This window comes from Marmota monax, unplaced genomic scaffold, assembly GCF_021218885.2.
Source record: "Marmota monax isolate L192 unplaced genomic scaffold, Marmota_monax_Labrador192_F-V1.1 WCK01_AAM20220418_F8-fsc00011, whole genome shotgun sequence".
NCBI classification, from domain to species: domain Eukaryota; kingdom Metazoa; phylum Chordata; class Mammalia; order Rodentia; family Sciuridae; genus Marmota; species Marmota monax.
Genome location: NW_026693082.1, coordinates 9941659 through 9964587, shown reverse-complemented (window position 1 = coordinate 9964587; position 22929 = coordinate 9941659). Strand labels below are relative to the sequence as shown.

The following is a 22929-nucleotide window of genomic DNA, read 5'->3' as shown; positions in this document are numbered from 1 at the left end:
TTATAGGCTTATATTGCTGAAATACCACAAGAAAACAAACTAAACCTTCTCAAAAGCTTTTATCTGTGCTGAAAGTAATGAATTCTCAAATTTGACCCAAGTTGAAAATTCTTTACTAACTACTCCATTTAAAGCAAAATATTAACTACAGATGAGAAATCAGTCCAGTTTTATTCATTTTTAACAATAAAATAGGTTCTTGGAAGTTTCTTCAATTTTATAATATATAATATCTCAAAAGTCACAGAAATTATCATGAACATAGAATTCAATGTAATGAATAATTTATAGAGATATATGCTGTAAACTGTACATAAAAAAATGTATATCACTGAAATAACAGAATTATTTTGCCTAACCAGAATATCATATATCCAATTCACATCTAGCCACAATTCAGAAAGAGGTCAAAGAGACACTGTTATACACTAGAAAACTGTCTAATAATGATACAACAAATAGGTCCGTATCGAAATAAAAAAAAAACTTGTAGCATAAAACATTAGATATATTTATAAACAAAAAGTAAATGGTACTTTTTACTTGACACTTCTTTGAAATACTATTTTTTATTCACACATACAAAATGGATTACAATTTCTAACTTACTTGGTATTAACAAGTTTAGGGTTGGATGTCTCTCAAAACATTTTCACTGTTATGATTTAATTTAAACACTACAATTAATAATCTGCAATAGACACTGCTTTGAAAAAAACCCTGGAACTATGAGAAATTCAGACAACACAGTTGTTGAATTGAGAGAGCTAACAGCCAGTTATAGAGATACTTCATACAAATACATACTGATGAAAGAATCTAGAAGAATTTTTAATGAAAAAATTTAAATAGAATACTATACTTTCAAAGAACATAAAGTGATTATTTTTGTTTATCATAGGAACTGAGAAACCTAAAAACACCATCATATAAATTGCTATAAAATGCCTATTTTAAAAAAGGGAGGGTCTAGTCATTTCTAGGAATTAAAAGCATTCAATAATTGAGTTCTAAAATCAGTACTATATTCTCACTATAGGGCAGAGCACAAATACGAAACAGATATGTTCCACATGCTAGAGAAGCCTGAATTCTAATGGAGGACCCACACAGACAACTTGATCAGTTTTAAGTGAGGAGACCAAGAATCATCTCAGAAACATTTTAGAAGTCTGCTTGGCAAGCAAGAATGTCATTAAAGTAATTCCAACTGTGATTATAAGAAAATGGTAGAATCAAAATATTCCAATAGGAATTATTTAACTTTAAGTACAATTATTCATTTCTAGGGAAAAAGTGACCTAGGAATTATTTCAAGATCAGCAGTTACAAATTATATGATTTATTTCATAAAATAGAATCTCCTTTAAATTCCTGTAAATGCCAGAGAAATATTCCTACTTCTCCTGAGTATCCTTAGCCCCCAAAACCTCTCTATGACAAAACAAGTAGAAAACATATTTAATGTGATTTTCAATAATTTTCTAGTTAAATGTTTCATTGTCCTGTTGTTGAAATTACCTGTACATTTTTAAGTGATTTTAAAGTTTAAATAATCATGTTTAATGAGAAAAATTGCTTTGGTTGGATTAATGTAATTAGAACAACCAAATGGAGTGCAGAGAATATTTTAGGCATGGAAATGTGTTTCATTACCACAGTCATATGAGGGAGTATGAAAACAATCTTCTAACAGTTATAATTGTTCTAAACTGTAACTTTCATAGAACCTACTCTTCACAATAGAGTTTATATTTATTTCCACTCAATTGAAAGAATTCTGATGGATAGATGGACACTGGGCAAAACAGATTAAAAGGATCAATTCAACCTGGAGGGATGATGTACATACAACAAAACAAAACAATAAACAACCAAAGTAGAAATAAGCTACACATGAAAACGACAATGACCTAAAAGTAGAAATATGCGGGGAAAGCTTAGATCTGTGGGAAAACTCCAAGAGCTCACATCTCTATATACCTACTGGTTTAAAAATAGTTGAAAGGAGGGGCTGGGGATGTGGCTCAAGTGGTAGTGTGCTCTCCTCGCATGCATGAGGCACTGGGTTTGATTCTCAGTACCACATAAAAATAAAATAAAAGATATGGTGTCCACCTAAAACTAAAAAATAAATATTAAAAAAGTAGTTGAAAGGAAAATCATATTACATGATCAAAATCTAATCAGGTATGAAACAATTTCCACACTCTTGGCTAATATTATCTTGTCAGGATGAAAATTTTTAAAAAGATACAATTAATTTTTTGCAGTAATAGGACCAGAAGCAAAGTTAGTTTATAAAACTCTCAGGCATATGCATGAACTGGGATTCATCTATAGGAAAAATATCAGGTGCCATGAGGTATAGTAATCAGTTACAGAAAACCAAAGAGACTCACTTTGTAAATACAAAGATTTCTGTGGGGAAAGGTACCACAGAAAGGGGAAACATTAAGCTAAATGAGCAAAGACTACAGCAATGGAAAAATTTTTTTCCAAATTAAAAATGTTAGTCTAATGAATTATGAACTACTAAATTCTATAACAAAAAAATTTCGGATAGAAAAATGCCAGAGAAATATTCCTGCACTGAGTAAACTATATGTGAAGAACTTGTTGCACTCATCTCTGAGTGCCAGAGACAATTTAAACACCAAAATATTTGAAGAATGGTAGTAAAACCTCAAAAGATTAAAATCAGTATATATACTATCTTTGTGAAGCACTTCACATTTAGTTACACATATTTCTCAATGTATTTTATAACCTAAAATTTTTGAAAAGACAGAAATAAAACTACTAGTTCATGGTGGTTTAGGATATATTGAATTCAATTGTACCAGACTTTTTATAGCTAACTAGTGGTCATTATTTTTGGAATTGATTTTTTATGAACATGAGTTTAATTTAAACTACACCCCCATCCATACACCCACACACCCACACACCTCTTGCCCCCACACATGCAAGCACAAAATCTCTAAGAAAACATATTCAATGTATTTGAAAAATTAGAGAATATTTATTTACTAAAATTGGCCTTTAAAATCAACTGAACCCACACATAATGGGCAAATGAGCATCAAGGATCCAGACAGTGGAAGCAGCCACTTTAGGAAATGTCTGTTCTCTTGGCTTATATTTTTCAGGCTTTTTTAGCAAGAGTTAGTCCTGACATTTTATTTCTCTTGTGATCCAGGGTCCACCTAAGTTGTGGCAATTCCACCTACTTAAGGAGCCTCTGTAATGTGGAAAATTGTGTTTTGATACCTGCGAAGGACAGATGGGAGATTGATGGCCAAAGTTGACATGCCCTGGGTCTGACCCTCATGGTTTGAAACTAGAGAGCAAGAAATGATATATCTGAGCAGCAAAAATCAAGGACCCCTCTCCCCCAAAATCTGCCTGTATTCATTCTATGTAGCTGCATTGCTGTTTAAAATTCAATTTAGGTGGAAGTTACTAATCATCAGAATATTAGTGATAAACCAGTTAGTTCTTACATTCCCTCAGAATATTTGGGTTTATCCTAAGCACTTAGAACCAGGTAATTTTATTAGCATTCTAGAATTTTTTATAATTGGATGTCATTTTTAATTAAGTTCAAGAAATTCTGGACTGAACCTTAAAATATTTGATTTAGTAGATATTTTGTAGCTTCTACAAACTAGCTGTGTAAATTTGGGCCAAGACTCTTACCTTTGTTGACACTAAACTTCTTTGCAGGTAAACAGTAAATTTTTTAAAACTTTAAAAAATTAGTCCATAGCAATATATTTTACATCATGATTTAGCATAGAAATGTTTTCCAAAATAGTAATTAATTCCTATACTGTGACACTGTTCTATGATATGCTATGGCATAGCACACCATTAAAAAAAATACTAGTCAAAGCCTGCTTCACCATACCAAAAGTGAGTCACAATCTGTGGTCTGAAAACCAAATCAATAAAGCTGGCCCAGGTCCTCTTTTCGTTTGGCCTATGAGCTAAGAAGTTTTTACATTTTGAAATGGTTATGGAAAAAAGAAAAAAAATCATGATACTTGAATGTTACAGAATATTCAATTTCAGTGTTCATTACATTTTACTGGAACATAGCCACACTCATTCCTTAACCTACTGTCTATGGCTGTGTCCACACTACAATGGCAAAATTGAGTAGTTAAGATAGAGATCATACAGTTGCAAAGTATGAGGTACTTACGTTTTGGCCCATTATAGAAAGTTTGCCAACCCCCATGACTCAAGTACATATAGTTCTTTCTGGCTTGAAAATACACAGTTCTGTGTCCTTCCTTCAGTCTAACCAACTTAAACTGGTACCAAAGAGAAGAAACACCATGGCAGGAAGAAAATATGAAAAGGTACAAGTTCTTAGGTACTTAGGATCATCTTTCTATTTCATTCTGGATTTAAAAACAAGAATAGAAACTGATTAAGCACAGTCTCAGTATTTGGTGGAAGTATAAAGATGAAAATCATTTGTAGAATATGTCCCTGTAAGTTGTGGGGTGTCATCTTACAGTACTAAACTGTTTTCAGCTTTTTCATGGCCATTAAAGGCCAATAATTGTTTTAGTGGAGATTAGTTTTGAGCATTAAAAGGCCAGTGACATTTATCGTATTGATAACTACAGTAAAGCCATTTTTTTTCACTTTTAGATATCTAAAGTACAAATTGTTTTTCAACTCTTTTCCTTCCCTTCTTTACATTTAAGCTCTTTTAATCAGTGTATTTGTAAAATAAAATCTTATTAGTTCTTTCTGCCCTCAAACTATACCCCTTCTTAACACTTGCTGCATAAACTGATAGACTGTTTCTTAATCATAACTGATTTTGTTCCTCCCTGTTCAAAATTCTTTCAAGAATGACTAGGAGCTAGTTTTTGTTTTCTCTGGTATACATTTATAAACTCACTGCCCCTGCCTTTTCTACCCTCATTTGTATATGCTGTTTTTCCATAATTTTCAATAATAACCAGTAAGAACTCTCCTGGCTCTACTGCCTAAACTTCCCTGCATACCTGGTTTATATGCCATAATTAGACCAACATGTTGTCTACCTTGTTTTTATTTCTGGCTTGTGTAATTTCTGAACACAAAGAATATGTCCTCCTCTGAAAAGTTGTTTTTTGATTTTTAAAATTTATTATTATTATTTTGCAATGTTGGGGATGAAATCCAGGGACTCACACCCACTAGGGAAGTGCTCTGTCCCTGAACTACTACACACTCAGTCTTCTAGTAGTCTTTGCTTTAAAAAATAGTTCTTTAAATTTAATTTTCATACATTAAAATTTACTTTTTCCTATATTAAAATATGCTTATTAAAAGGGATGAAAATGAATATAAAAATTATTGATGCACAAGACAAGGTTATAGGTAAAATCTGACTATTTTCCAGACTTTGTACAAGTCTATGTTGTTTTTTAACAGAACTCAGATCATTCCTAGTTTGTTTTTACTTTTTAAATTGTGGTACAATACATATAACTCAAAAGTTACTAGGTGAACCATTTTTAAATATATGTGTCACTACTCTATACAGTTGTATAACCATCACCACTATTCATCTTCATAACTCTTTCTTCTTATAAAATTGAAACTCTATACTCATTAAATAAAAATTCCCTATACTCCATGCTTCTTACCTACTGGCAATAACCATTCTACTTTCTATCCTTCTATTTTTATTACCTTAAGTATCTCATATAAGCAGAATCATGCACTGTTTATCTTTTTGTGATTGGCTTATTTGACTTAGCATACTTCCTTCAGGTTCACTGATGTTTTATCATTAATCAGTATTTCCCTCTTTTAAGGTTGAATCATATTTCATTGTATTTATATACCACATTTTGCTACTTCATTCACCCACCAATGAACACTTGAGTTGCTTCCACATGTTAGCTATTCTGAATTGTGCAACTATGAACATAGTATACAAATATGTCTTTGAGATCCTGTTTTCAATGCCCTTGGATACATATCCAGAAGCTGAATTGCTGCATCACAAATTTATTCTATTTTTATTTTTTAGGAAGCACATACTGTTGTCCATATCAGCTATAACATTCCATATTCCCACCAAAACTACACATGGGTTTCACTTTTCCCATATCCTTTCAACATTTGTTCCTTTCTGATTTTTTATAGTAATGTGTGTGAAGTGGTATCTCTTTTGATCTGTATTTCGCTAAAATTTAGGGATATTGAGTATTTTCTCATGTACTTTTTGGCCATTTCTATACCAAAGGAGACAAATTCTTCACTCATTTTTCATTTGTTTTTTGTTTTGCCTTTGTCAGACATTTAATATTCAAATATTTTCCCCCCTCTTGGTGGATTGTTTCTTTATTCTGCTGATATTTTCTTTTGATCTACAAAAATTTTAAATCTTCATAAAATCCTATTTGTCTACTTTTTTCTTTTAGTGTCTGTGATTACTGTAGCTTTTATAAAATTATTTTTGTAATTTTTGTTTGCAGAGGGACCATGATCACAAATCCACAAACCATGTGGAGATGGGGGAGTCAAAGAGCAGTCTTTCAGCTATGGGTATGGGCAGGTAGAGCCCCCAAGTGAGGGAGGAGTACTTGGCAGATAGGCAGCGAGCTACAGAAAAAGGAAAACCACAAAGCAGGGGTACTGGGGGCTGCTGCCCATTCCATCTCAACCTTGCTAGCACCCAAAAGGACAACCCTAACATAAGTAGCCCAGAATCTTCTCAAAGGCAGAGTAGGTTGCTTGATGGCCTTCGCTAGGGGGCCATGTTGCTGCCCAGCCTTCTATGAGCAGAAACAGTTCAATTCAGGAGCCAGGAGTTCCCTTGGTGGAGCCTGACACAGCCCCTCACTGCTTACACAGAAGCCAAAGGTTTCCTTGGAATCACAGACCAAGTAGAGGACTCTGTTCTCATCCTCCCACTATGCACAGATGTATGAGGTGGGGGTGACACACTCACCATACTGTGTTGATTCACCAACAGGAAAAAGGCCTATGTGGGGTTCAGCTGCAGGCACCAATAGATGATCTTGAAAAAATGGCTCAGGTTGACATGGTCCAGGACAAGGACCTTGGTCTTATTTAGGATGGGCAGCTGCTTCTCACACTTATAGCACTTGATCACCAGGATCTTTCTGCGGTGCTGGACATAGATCGTCAGCTGTACCTTCTTAAAGAGGTCAGAGAAGCTCTGCAGTTCCCTGAAGGGCTCATTTGATTGCATCACTAGGTCAGGCAAGGCAGAGCACAGCCAGGGATACCAGGAATGGCTAGGGGATGTGGATGTAGTTCAGGATTTCCAGGTCCTGGGGCTCATGCCTATTGTAACTATAGTTAAGTTTTGGAATCAGAAAACGTAAGCCCTCCAGATTTTTTTTTAAGATGTTTTGGCTACTCTAAGCCCCTTGAGATTTCAAATAAATTTATAACTACTTTTTCTATTGCTGCATAAAATACACTGAGATATTGATAGAGATAGAAATGAATCTGTAGACTGTTTTGGGTAGTACACTGTAACAACATTAAGTTGTTACAATGGGATATCTTTCCAAATATTTACCTTCTTAATTTGTCAGCAAAGATTTGTCAGAATATTTTGTTCAAGTCATATTTTTTTTACTTAATGTGTAAAGCTTTGAAAATAAACAGACATTGATTTATTTAACACCACCATAATGAGAACACAGAATAGTTCCATCAACTCATGAGATCTTTAGTACTATTCCCTTGTAGTGAGGTCTTTATTCTCACACAAATCCCTTGATACCACTTGGCTATCTCCATTGCTATACTTTGACCTTTTTGAGAAATATAAACAAATAGAAATAGTTATCTCTTTGAGGTAAGACTTCTTAAAATATCCTTCAAAAGCATCCAAATACTCAGTTTAAAGGACATTTGCATTTTTTCAGTTATTAGCTATCATAAACATAAATGTTAGGAACACTCATTTACAGATTTTTTAGTGTGTAAAGAGAAGTTCTCACATCTCTATGTAAAATACCCAGGAATGAGATTAGTAAGTTATATAATAAATGTTTGTTAAGAAACTCTCAAACCAAACCACTCTCCTCAATGAACACCATTTACATTCACAAAACCATGAGCAGTCTGAATGAAATTGCAAATTGCTCCATATTCTCTCCAGCAGTTATTATTGCCAGTATTTTTCATTTTAACAATTTTCATTTTTGTAGTGATATGTCATTGTTGCATTTACCCAATCACTAATGATTTCGACTATCTTTTAAATGTGCTTTTTTGGCTTCTGGTTAAGCCTCTGTTCAAGTCACTTTTAAATGATTTGCTGCTTGCTTATTGTTTATCTCTTTTGAGAGTTTCTCTTTATTAATAGTTTGAACAGTTCAGTTATGAGGTTCCATAGTATTTTCATTTGCTTTCTACTTGGGGTTGGCTGAATTTCACAGATCATAGGATTTACAGTTTTCAAAACATTTAGCTATTATTTCTTCTCTCTTCTACACACACACACACACACACAGAGAGAGAGAGAGCATGAACTATAAATCCATCTCTATCTATCTAGTACTAACCCTCTTTTTCTTGGATTACAACCCATCTATGTTAGAGTACTTGACTTACCTTACAGGTTCTTATGGTCCTGCTGTCTTTATTTATTTAGCATTTTTAAGTCATCTTCAATTTTCCAAAAAATTGATGTATTTACAAAAAATTGATGACTAAAGAAGATGTATTCTGCATCTTCACGTTCACTTTCATTTTCTTAATCATTAAATATGCTGGTAAACCCACCAAATGAATTTTCATGTCAGATTTCTGTTTGTCATTATTTATCACTTTCCAGGGTTCCACTTCTTTTCTTTTTTTTCTATTGTCTACTCATCTTTGCACTGAGTTTATCTTATTCTTTAAATACTGAAACATCTTTATAATAACTGACTTCTTTGTCTTTTAAACCCCCCATCCCTGTAATTTCTGAAAAACTTTAATCAACCGATTTTCCTTTGAGTTATGTGCTAAATTTTACTGCCATGTTATCTCATGTCTAACAGTTTTGTTTAGAATGTAGGCACTATGAATGATACACTGGTAAATGGGGTATTTTGCTATTTCCTTAAAATGTGATAGTCTCTGCTGTCACAGTTAAGTTATACGTCAAACAATTTGATACTTTTAAGGCCTATTTTGAAATTTTTTTTTCTCCTTAGACTCTAGACCAAGAATGGATCTAGAGTTTCTTTTAGAAGTAATTTAACCCTACTACTAAGGTCATTCTTCTGGGTTTCCTATTAGTTGTCCCAAATAACCAATAAAAATTGTACACACTAGCTAGGCAGAACTAGAATACCACTTATGACTTGGTGAGCTCTGGAAACTGTTCATGTAAGGCACCTAATCAGATATTATATACTTTTATGGAGGTTGTCTCTCTATATGTGCTCCTTCAAAGATTCAAGTTTCAAAGAGCTATATGTAGATTTCTAGAGCTATTTTGCTGTGCAGCTGCTTCCTCTACAAAATTTATTCTACAGTTTTCTGTATTCTGATTAGTCTCCTCAACTTAGCAACATTGCTATAATTTTAGATTCCTTCTTTAAAAAAAAAACCACAATCTAAATATGACTCCAGAAAAATGCCAGAGAAAATATGGGGCCCAACTCAATTATTTTGATTTCTTCTGTACTCCCAGTTATCTCAGACCAGTTATAAAATGTACAAAAACTGTTAATTCATGTATATTGTCCAGTTTTCTAGTAGGTACAACTGAAAGTAAATACATTCCCTGTTATCCCACCATGAGGAAAAACAGTTATCACAGTAATGAAGTCTTTTAGAATTTTCCTTGAACATGTTATACCAGTGAATCTTTTTTCCTGACCTGACAATATCTTACACAGGATCTTCCTTATATTCAACTTATACTACTAAACAAACCTTGACCTTGACTAAAGACTTTGACTTTTATTTTATGGAGTTTAGTTTGATCTCCCCATCTTTTTTAAAAAAAAATTTCCACATTATTATTGGTAAATTATAATTATACCTAATAGAGGGATTTGTTGTTACATATTTGTACACACATACAAGGAAACAATTTAATTAATATCATTCCCCAATAAGGTCTACCCACCTTTGAAAGCATTTAGAAAAGAATATAGGATCTTAAATAGTTATAGTAAAATTCTTAAAGGTATACAACAACTATGTAAAAGCTATTCAAACACATTCTGATATTTACATTACATTATAATATTTGTATGTATTTAACCACACTCAGTGGTTAAAACACTGATTATCAATGTTGAGTTAGCTGGTATAGCTAATCACTTAAGAGTCTTTCCCAGCTAGTTGATTCTTCTAATCTTCTTTAAGACAGTCCTGAAGCATTATTTCTTTCATTATAATTATGTTATCCTATGAAATCTTAATATTTTGACAACCCAAATAAGGTACCTATTCAGTACCTATTTGAAAATTATGAGACATTTTGATAAAATGTCATTTAATTATCATATTTGTAATATTTCAAATTATGATATGTTAAGACATTAACAGAAAAATAAAACTTTTAAATTACACATAAACACTTTATTTGTTGGGATAAAAATAGTCAATTTTAAATTGCTATTTTTTCCATGAGACTTAGCTAAATATATAGAGTTTTTTTTTCCCTAACATGAAAATGCATCTATTATTTGAAATTTTTGGTGTGTTTACAAAACATCAATGTGTAGTGTAAAATTTTCTTAAAATGGTATTGATCATCTTCATAAATAACAAATAATTCTAGGAATTATAGATGTGTACTCTGCTTTTGTCGAAATTATCCAAAGAATGGAAAATGGTTCCTTGCTGTTTCTTAAAAAAATTTATCAAAAGAGGTAGTTAAGAGTAGAAACAAGAATGCTTTTGCAGTTCATGCCGCTGTCTTAAGGAACACAGAATTTAATTTTAAATGGTTGGGAGATTATAGCAGTTAAGTTTGATCATCAAATGAAATTCATGTTTCTAAATAGTTTCAAGAACAACAAGCATTCAGGATACCATGTAATAAATAAAATAGAGCAGAATAACTGTGATAGCCATGTTGTAAGGAACATATTTTCGGTGCTTACTATGGAAAGGAACAACTAACACCATAATAAATTTTCTGGATACATCATTATACAGCATAATACCAATAAACAATTAAACAAAACAAAATAACAATACTATCAACATTATTTAAGTTTTTTTTTTTCTTTTTGGACGATGATATTACCTTTTACTCTCACCTGTTATTAGCAAACTTTGGCCTATGGGCCAAATCCATCTTGCAGATTGTTTTTGTATGACCACTAAATTAAGAACAGCTTTTAGATTTTGGAAGAGTTGTAAGATATAAAGCAACATATATCAAAAAAAAAAAAAAAAAAGGAGGGGTTGGTGTTGTGGCTCAGCAATAGAGCACTCGCCTAGCACATTCAAGGCCCTGGGTTCAATTTTCAGCACCACATAAAAATAAATAAATAAAATAAAGGTATTATGTCCAACTACAACTAAAAATATAAATATAAAAAAGAGAATATATTGCAAAGACTGTTGTCTACAATCAATCTTTAAAGAAAAATCTAACCAACTCTTAATTTAGATTATTCTGGATTTATGAAAGACAAGAACAAAGATAAATTCTAAATTCAGTACAATGAAAGTATGCATTGCATGCAAAGTTCATTGTAAATAAAATGCTAAATACAAAAAAAACACAAAAATCTTTTGTGTAAAAGTTGATCATAATTCCATATTTTCAGATATGGAACTCATGAATACAGTTTGTCTAACTTACTGATATTAGAATGTAAATAAATTATTCATTAATGCAAACAACACCTGAGATTTTTCTTTTACATGATACACTTCATTCAATTTTGCGGAGAGTGGGGGGATACTGAGGATTGAATTCAGGGGCACTTTAAAAATCATGTACATTATAAACTCAGTCAAGTTTGTGTAAAAATTGATATTATAACCACACAATTATTTTTAACTATCAAATAATCAAGAACCATTACCATAGCATTCACTTCCAATATTACTCTTAAATAACATAAATTTCAACAGAACATTTGATAAAAGTTGACTATTTTAACTTGTCATCTCCCAGAAGCGGTACATAAATTAATCATGTATGAATCATTTTAAAAACATTTGAAAATACTGTTAGTGTGACAAAACAGTGTTTTTCCATCAATAGTATTTAATGAAAATGAGACTAAGAAATCCTAAGTGTTCAAACATAGCTTAGTTTTTGCTACTAGAATTCTGTCAAATTGGTATGTTCCTTCTAAAGTTTTTTTCAGCCTATCATTGTTCTTTTTAATATGGTATCGGATTCTTTTCTCTTGTACTCTATTTATTAAGTGATAACACATGAAATTTAATATGGTGAAAATAAAAATGATGTTACATAACAGTCCATAGTTATGTTAATAAAGACAGTATTTAGGAGGACAAAATACATGTTGTTTTAGATTTTTGTAATAGTAGACTGTACCTTTTATTACCGAGACCAAAACCAAAACAAGATGAATAATATTTATTATATGATGATTTAACATAATATTACTTTTAAATAAAATCACATTTGCTCTTTCTTTTTGCTTTTATGTTCAGGAATAATAGGTAACAACTGTACTTAAAACTGTACTTAAAACTTGGAATGGGAATCACCATTTTACCCAGCTATCTCACACCTTGGTCTATACCCAAAGTACTTAAAAATAGCATACTACAGTGACAAGCCACATCAATGTTTATAGCAGCATAATTCACTATAGCCAAACTGTGGAACTATCCCAGAAATAATCTTATATTGTAATTTCTATTAAAAAAATTGTTACTTATGTTAAACTCAACCCTATAGAGAAAAACAAATTTAACCTAATTTTATATTCCCAAAATTTAAATATTTTACAATATATAAAAATAAAAACAGAATATTCAAGGCATCCAGTTCATAGATATTTCTTACTGATTTGAAATTCTGAATAGTGAAATAGCACAATTTTTAAAAATAATGAGATATATCTGCCATGTCAATTTTAAATCTTTTTAAATTTCAGTATTAGAATTTGAACTCAAAGTTGTATTTAATAATTATGAGCAAGAACAACAATACAAAAACAGGTAAACTATTACTTTTTATCTTGAAAAAATAATTATAATAATAGAAGAAAATTGTAAGGTATATATTAATACTGTTTCATATTAATACTGTTAAAACTACAAATATCATGTATATACTGTAGCATTAGTTATCCAGTATTAGGTTCAATATATATTTAGATTATTTTCAATTGTCCTTGGACTATCATTATTGTTACAAGCATTTTATGTCTATATCTGTGTACACATTCAAAGATTACTCTATGATATTATTTCTAAGAATGAAATTGCTGAGTACCTTAACAAATTCAATTTTATAAGATACTATAATTACTCCTCAATGTGGTTGTATCAACTTGTACTCCCAGTAGAAGATTCCATACCCTTACTAATTGGCAGATTTTAAACACAAATTTTGTTCTAAATGGACAGGAATAAAATTATTTTCTTTTAGTGTTAATTTCTTATATCTGATTGTAAGAGTATGTACTTTATTTTTTTTTACTGAACACTTGTATTTTTTTACTGAACACCTGTATTTTCCTCATCTGCAAGTTAGCAGTTTTGATTTTTGCCCATTTTTTTCTATGAAATTGTGTTTTATTATTGATTGGTAGGAGTTTTTATGTGATTTAAATGTCAACATTTTTTTGATTATCAGTGTTATAAAGAATCCCTCCATGTGTATGAGTGAGCTTTGCACTTTAATTAAAATTATGCTAAAATAAATATAACCAAAAACATAACTGTAACTATTTTAAGTATAGAGTATAGTTGTAAGCATATTTATATTATTCTGCAATCTCCAAAAATTTTTCATCTGGCAAAACTGAAATTTAATTGCCTATTTCCAATTCCTCCAGTTACCATCAACTATCATTCTACTTTTTGTCTCTAAGAATTTGACTATTTAGATACTTCAGCTCAGGTGAATCATTTAATGTCTATTTGTGACTTTCTCACTTCACTTAGCATAATGTCTTCAAGGGTACATTTATGTTGTATAACACATCTGAATTTCTTCCCTTAAAAATACCTTATTGTATGTAAAAACCTACATTTTATTTATCCATTCGTTAGTCAATGTACAACCAGGTTGCTTTCACTTCTTGGCTATTTTGAATAATGCTGCTATAAATATGAGTTTATGATTTATCTTTGAGATCTTGTTTTAAGTTGTTTTGGCTATATACTAAAAAGTGTAATTGTTAGGGGCTGGGGATATGGCTCAGTGGTAGAGCGCTTGCCTAGTTTGCATGAGGAACTAGGTAGGATCCTCGGCACCACATAAAATAAATAAATAAAATAAACTTAAAAAAAGTGTAAGTGTTGGATCAACTAATAATTCTTCTTTTTTTGACAAACTGCCATACATTTTAAATACCTTGTATACCATTTTCCATTATCATCAACAATGCACAAGGTTTCCAATTTCTTATTTTTGCCAACATTTATTAATTTTTTATCAATTAGGACTGTAACTATCCAGTCATAATTAGTGTATGGTGGTTCCTATTGTTTTTGATAGTCCTATTTTAAAATTGGGTCACTTGTGATTTTTGTTGTCAAACTGTAAGAGTTATTTATATATGTGTAAAGTTTATAAATATGTTTCCTTTCCCACAGTTTTCCCTTTCACTCTGTTGGTTTCCTTTGAAACACAGAAATTTAAATTTTTGGTATAGTTCAATTTAACTGTTTTTATTAGTTGCCTGTGCTTTTGGTATCATTCATAAGAACGCATTGCCAAATTTAATGTCTCAAAGCTTTCCTCTTACATTTTCTTCTATGAGTCTTATACTTTCAGGTCTCTCATTTAGGCTTTTAATGAATTTTGTATTGAATTTTGCATCTGGTATATGGTAAGGGTCTAACTTCATTCTTTCATATTTAGACATAAAATTTTCAATATTATTTTTTCACAAGACTGTCAAGATCATTTAGTCATCTTGGCATCCATGCTGGAAATTATCTGACCACATGCAAAGGTTTATTTCTTGATTAGAAGGTTTATTCATTTATTCTATATGTGTTTTTATGAGAAGCATATTGTTTTGATTACTATAAATTTGTAGTAAGTTTTCAACTGACAAAGTGTGAGTCCCCCAGAATTTTTAATTCTTTTACAAGATTATTCTGAATATTCTGGCTCCCTGAGGTTTCATATGAATTTTCTATTTCTGTACAAAATGACATTGGAATTTTGACAGAACTGCCATGAATATGCACATCAGTTTGAATAGTACTAACATCTTAGCAATATTAAGTTTACCAACCTATGAACATGTGACATGTTTCTAATTATTGGTGTCTAATTTAATTTCTGTGAGCAATTGTTGTTTTATAGCTTTCAGTGTATAAGACTTTTACTGCCTTGATTATGCTTATTTTTAATGCTACTTTAAATAAAACTGTTTTTTAATTTCCTCTTGACTATTCAGTTTTATTGTACAAAAATATAAGTGATTTGGAGGTGTTAGTTTTGTATCTTTGCAAATCTGCTGAACTATTTTATTACTTCTAACCCTTAAGGGAATTTTTAGATATGGGTTATATTGCATACAAAATATTGTCATATAATACAGACAATTTTACTTCTTCCTGTCCAATTTATATTCCTTTTCATCTTGCCAAAATACTCTGATTATCAGACTTCCTGTACCATTTTAAATAGAAATCACGAAGGAAGGTAAGCACCCTTTCTTTCTATCAGAATTTTAAGGAAAAGCTCAGTCTCACCTCCCCACACAACTGTTGATTAAACTAACTCTGGCTTTTTATACATGGCGTTTACTATATTGTGGTAGTTTCCTTATATTCCTTATTTTCTGAGTATTTTTTTTTATCATAAAAAGGTGTTAAATCTTGTCAAGTAACTTTTCTATAACAGTATCATGTGGGATTTTTCACTTCTTCTGTTACATGGTATGCTATATTGATCGATTTTTGTATGGTGAAACATCTTTGCATTCTATAAATAAATCTCATTAGGCCATGGTGTCTAATCTTTTTGATATGCTGAATTAAGTTTATTAGTATTTTGTAGTGAAATTGACATAAACTCTCAAAAGAGTTATCAGTTTTATAGTTCTCTTTTAGTGGCCTTGTCTGTTTCAGGTATTAGAATAATGCTGGCCTCATATAATAATTTTGTAAGTATTCTCTTCAATTTCTTGGATGAGATTGATGAGGACTAGTGCTAATTATTCTTAAATATTTGTAAGAATACAACAGTGAATTCATTGGTGGTCTTTTCTTTATTAAGAAATATCCGCTTACTGATTGAATTTCCTTACTTATGTAAGTTATGTTCATATTCTATCTTTCTTCATGATTCTGTGTGGGTAGGTTGTATGTTTCCAGGTATTTATGCACTTCTAGGTTATGCAATATGATGGCATAGAAATGATAATAGTAATCTCTTATTTTTTGGTTGGAGGTACCGGGATTGAACTCAGGGGAACTTGACTACTGAGGCCCATTCCCAGCCCTATTTTGTATTTTATTAGAGACAGGGTCTCACTGAGTTGCTTAGCACTTCACTTTTGCTGAGGCTGGCACTGAAGTCTCCCTCCTCCTACCTCAGCCTCCTGAGCCACTGGGATTATAGGTATGCTCCATTGTACCAGGCTAATAATATTCTCTTATAATCCTTTTTTTTTTCCCCACAGCCTTGGTGATAATGTCCCTTTTTCATTTTTTATTTTAGTTGTCTGAATCTTTTTTTTTTAAATCTGACTGAAGGTTTGTAAATTTTGTTGATCTTTTCAGTGAATTAACTTAATTTCATTAATCTTCTCTATAGTTTATTCCCTATTTTGTTTATATCTGCACTAATCTTTAGTGTTACTTTTCTTCTATTACCTTTGTGTTTGCTTTGTCCTTATTTTTCAATTTCCTCAAGGTAGAAAGTTTAGGTTGTTGATTTGAAATCTTTTCATTTTAAATATATTTTTATTTTAAAAATAAGCATTTATTCTTCTGATTGTTTTCTCATGATCCTATACATTTTGGTAAGCTGTCTTTCAGTTTTCTAATTTTCCTTGCAATTTCTTCTTGAACTTATTGGTTATTTAGAATACACTGTTTATTTCCCAGATATTTTTGGAATTTTAATTTTTCATTCTCCTCTTGATTTCTAATTATGTTCCATTGTGAATAAAGAAAACTTGGTAAATTAAAATAATCTGTTGCCATGTACACTTAAGAAAAATACATGTTTTTGTTTAGTGAAATATTGTGAAGTACTCTCTGTATATGTGTCATGTGCAAATGGTCCATAGTAGTGTTCAAGTCATCTACTAACATGTTGAACTTCTGTGTGGTTGATTCATTATGAAAACTGTGATTACTTTTATCTCTTACTATTATTGTAGGTTGACTTCTCTTTCTAATTTCCTCAATATTTGTTTCTTGTATTTTTGAACTCTTATATTTTATGTATATAAATTTATAATTTTAATCTTCTTGGTGATCTGATACCTTTATCTTCATATATTGTTCTTGGTATCTAAGGCAGTCTTTGATTTAACCTCTATTTTGTTTTATATTAGTATAATTATTCCTGTTCTGTTTTGGTTAGCATTTTCATGGAATAGCTTTTTCCACCCATTCACACTGAACCTGAGTGTCCTTAAATTGAGTCTCTATGAACAGACATTCACAGCATAGAGTTGTATATTTTTTCTTAAATTCACTCAGCCCATTTGTCTTTTGATTGGGATGTTTAGTACATCTATATTTTGAGTAGTTACTGACAGGGAAGAACTTCCTTTTGCTACATTACTGTTCTGGGGTTTGCCTTATCACATTTTACCCTCATTTCTTCCCTTACTGATTTCTATATGTTTAGGTGAGTGCTTCGAGCCCTTTTCTCCTTCATTTTTACTTATTTCTTAAAGGTTTTTTTTTTTTTTTTGTGTGTGTGTGTGTGTAGTAATCATGTGAATTATATGTAACATTTTAAAGTTATTACAATCTATTTTAAACTAAACAACTTTGATTCCATACAAAAATTACACAACTTTGCAGGTCTATAACACCCACACTCTATATAAATCATGAGTTACCTTTATATAGTGTATAACCATTAACATATTTATATAAATATTTTTTACATTTTTTCTTTTAAATTGTACACAAGAAATAATTGTGGGCATAAAGTCATAACATATAGGCTTTCATATCTATATAAATGTTTACAACCAAACTTTATATTTTCATAAAGATTTGTGTTACTATCTATATCCTTTCTTTTCAACTTGAATGACTTTTTATAGCATTTATTGTACATTTGGTTACTTTGATCTAGTTTAACTGAGAAACTTCTCCATTTTTGAAACTTTCACTGAAAATAATATTTTTAAGAGTTTTCTTTTTTTACTCTCAGAACTTTGAATGAATGTATCATCTCACTGCCTTACAGAATGCAAGATTTCTAAGAAATCTGTTAATCTTATAGAAACTCCTTTGTATTATTTCGAGTACCTTTTCTCTTGTTTCTTTCAAAATTTTGTCTTTGATTTCCAACAGATAGATTATAATGTGTATAAGTCTGTATCTTATTGACTTATTCCAGTTGGAGTAGCTTGAGCTTGAATTCATACATCTCCTAAAATTTGGGAAGTTTTTTTTTATTATAATTTCTTTAAATATGTAGTCTGCCTTTCTCCCTGCCCCCTCCTTCTGAGAAAGAGAGGCTCCCCCAAGCTCTTTTCACCACCCTTTTTTTTTCCCTTTAATTTAGCAATTTCACATGACCCTCAGCTTTGCTAATTCTTCTTAGATTATTTTGGCTCTTGAATTCACCTAATTAAATTTTTTAAGTTCATCTATTTTTTTTTTCAACTTCAAAAAGATTCTCAACCTCATATAAATTTTTCTTTTTAATAATTCCTGTTAGTATACTTTTGTTCATAAAATATTTTCCTGATTTTGTATACTTGTCAGTCCATATATTCCTTCAGCTCATTAAACATATTTACAATAGTTGATTACCAGATCTGCATTTCTTTATGATTGGCTTCTGAACTTATTTTGTTTCTGTGAATGGGCCATGTTTCCCCCTTTCTTTGTATGCCTTATAATCTTTTATTGAAATATGAGCTTGGCCATCTCTCACAGCCTTTACTGACCATCTTTGTACAGAGAAGATGTTCACTAATCATCATGGCTTAAAGATTCAGGGAGCTATCAAACATTTTCTGGAGAATCATTTTCCCTGTGCCTGTGTGCTTTTATTACATTCTGTTTATGCAGCTGCTTTTAAATATTCAAATTTTCCTAAGAGTCTCAATTAATCTTCTCACAAGCATTGGATTCTTATCATATTCATCTGTCCATAATTTCTTGCCCCAATCACACGATTCTGCAAACCCCCTGCATCTCTGTTATGATACAGTGCCTGCCACTACTTTCCATAGTCTACAATCTGTTAATCAAAATTTGCTTCCATCAGTACACTGAGTCAGATAAGACAGAAACCAGTCACTGTGGCAGCTACCAGGGAAGTGAGAATGTAAAAAAGTGAGTTTCATTCTATTCCTGACACCCCAAAGTAAGAACTAGAAATTGGAGTTTCCTACTAACCATGAATACTGCACTGAACTGGGGAGGATGCAGGGTAAGAGCAAACAAAGTGCCATGGACTCACTCAATTGTTGAGTATTTTTTTTCCACTAGGTGTTTCATTCTTTATTATAGCTTACCTGTTTTGTAGAGTGTCATGTATTGTCATTTATTCAGTATTTCTTTGAAGAACAAAGGCTTGATGATTCCTGACCACCATCTTGCTGATACTACTTTTGGTAGCTTTTTAAATGGTGTTCTTTTCCAAAACACAATAGTTATGTTATCACAATTATTGAATTCTACATCTTGTGTGTGTGTATGTGTGTGAATGTGTGTGTTTGTCTAGTTTAAGAAATCTTTCATACTTTTGTTTAGATGTTTTCCTCATTTTCTTCTAAAACATTTGAGATATGTATATTTAGTGAGAAAGTTTAATTACTTTCTTTTTTATGTTTAATTAACAAAAGTGTATTATGTTGATACGGATGCAATTATTGCACTATTCGTGTTTTCTCATCAATCTGCAATGGTAACTCTGTTACATAATGTTACCATATGTGTGTGTGCAATCTGATTCTGGTATTTATTTGACACAGTGATATAACTCTGGGTCACTACCATACCATTTTAATTACAATAGCTTGTTCAATTCAAAATTATCTTGGGTTATTTTATTTCTTAATTTAACAATGTAAGTTTATGAGATACCTTGTTAATTCCATGAAAATAATTTTAGATTATTAGAATTAAATTTTATTGAAATTGATGGAATAACAAGACTGAAATAAAGTCTTTATGAAGAGCCCATCAACCAATACCATTTCACTTTATTTAGGTCACAAATGTCATTGAAAAACTTTTATATCCTTTGCAATAGATAACATTAAAATATCTTAATTGTAGTTTGGGGGTATACCTCAGTCATATAGTTTTCTTAGGATGCACTATGGCCTGAATTCAATTCCCAGCACCACACACACACACACACACACACACACACACACACACACACACTTGTCATTATAAAACACAATACAACTCCATGAAAAATAGGTTAATAATTTTTTATATGAAATGAATAATTATAACCATTGTACAGCTAAGGAAATAGGCTTTTTGCCAAGTATCTCAAAGCTTTCCAAGTGTTTTGTCCTAATCAAAATCCTCTCCCCATTTGTAAGAAACTTTTATCCTGAGTTTTATGATAATTATTTTCTTTTCCTTTATAATAAAGTTTCATTATCTAAAGGCTACAGCTGTTCTGATGAAGAAATCAGTTTCATTGATTACTTTTGTAATATATTTTAAATCACTTTTAAGCTACAGGTACCCCCTTTATCTCATTATCTTTCACATGTAATTTATTTTGAAGAAACCAAGTTATTTGTATTGTAGAATTTTCACCAGTATAAATTTTTATTGAATTCCTTTGGTATAGTTCAACATGTTGGGTATAGAGGCTTAACTGAATTCAGCTTCATTTTATTAATTCAGTTTTAACTGATGATGATATTTCATCATCTGGGTAGTTACCTTTCTTTGTGTGATATTGGCAATCATTCCTGTTCAGATCTATTAATTCTTTAGAAGATGCTAAACGGTAATCTAACCCCAATATCCCTTCATCAATTATCAGATGATCTATTTTTACTAAGTAAAAACTTTTCCCATTAAGGTTTAATAACATAATGATCAGTTTACCAAAAAAGGACTAAACAAGTACTGGACTCTTTCCCTTCATTTATCAGTTTTCACAATAAGCTGATATTCTATCATCCTTTAAATTTTGCCAAATCAATTTGTAAATTATAACCATGGACTTGTGGACTTAAAATACATTCATGTGTGCTAATGCACTATAATTACTATGCTTACTGATACTCAAACTGCCTGTGACCAATAGAAATCTCTTCAATTTACCTCCTGAATTCTTTTAATAATTATTTTATATCATCCTTATTTTTGGTATCACAAAATGTTACAGTACAATCATTGACATTTCCATATTGTGGCTAATGAATATTAAATACCACTGTCTTGACTCTACATATGCTCAGTGCTATTGGCTTGATCACTGCATGAAAGCTACTAGTATATAGAACATATGCCATAGAATAGAATATATTCCATAGTATATATGGGTATATATATATATATATATATATATATATATATATATATATAGTATAGAATACATACCATAGTATATATGGATATATACTATGCTCATATATGGGTATGAGCATGAGTATGCATGTGCAGGTGCACAGGTGTGTATTAAGTACACACTGATCATGTCCAATTCAAATTCATAGCCATAAGCTTTAACTTAAGTTCTTCTATTTAATATATGAATCTCCTTTATAAAATTCAAGTCTGGATCTTTAATCATATGGGGTAAAATTATCAGAATATTAATAAATTTACTGTTATTTTATTTAATATTATGCTATAGTTTCATAAATATACCAATAATGTGACAAATAGTAATAATTACTGCCCTTTAGGTTTTGAATTTTTCAGAGCATGGAGCCATTATAATTTATGGTTATCTGTATTTTAGTCTCTTTAGCTGTGATCTCTCCTATCAATTTGGTGGCCTAATATTTATTCTATAGAGGATTATTCAGGAGGGGATAGGGAAATAATAGTTCCTGATATCTTGCATATTAAGAGTTTAAATATAGTCTCTATACTTAATCTCCCAGGAACAAAATCATTGTTCTGGCTGAGCCACTTAGATTTTCTCTTGATAGATAGTGACTACAGTCAGATGACGCAAGATATTTACATTAAGAGACCATTCAGATTTAGGGCTGGGGTGCTAAGGTGGGCCACATTCTGATGACTAAGAAAAGGAAACAGTTTGAGAGAAAAGTGAAAAGACTGAGTAGATACACAGAAAGTAGCAAAAACTGGGGTCTATGAAGTTGAGAGTCAAAAGAAGCAGCCTTGGTTATTTACCCTACTTTCTCATTTATAGGCTGTCTAAAGTCTCTATTTCATTTCCTAGCCTTGTATTCAGTTGACTTTTATTGTATCTTCATCATAATAATGTTACCTTGAATATTTTTGTGAGTTCCCATCTGAACATAAATAATGTTCACACAGCATAAACCGTGGTTTTTCAGAATTACTCTGCTATGATAGAACAAAACATTGAAAGGGACACTGCAAACAAAGACAAACACATAACCCCCCCAACCCCATATTGACAATTGG

At 31.2% G+C, this 22929-nt stretch overlaps 1 protein-coding gene and 1 pseudogene across 8 annotated transcripts in view; both read right to left on the bottom strand.

The window, feature by feature from the left end:
• Nbea (neurobeachin) overlaps positions 1-22929 on the bottom strand; it is a 651894-nt gene that overhangs the window by 355739 nt on the left and 273226 nt on the right. The window lies entirely within an intron of this gene.
• Positions 1368-12541, bottom strand: LOC131424528 (microtubule-associated proteins 1A/1B light chain 3A-like; annotated as a pseudogene).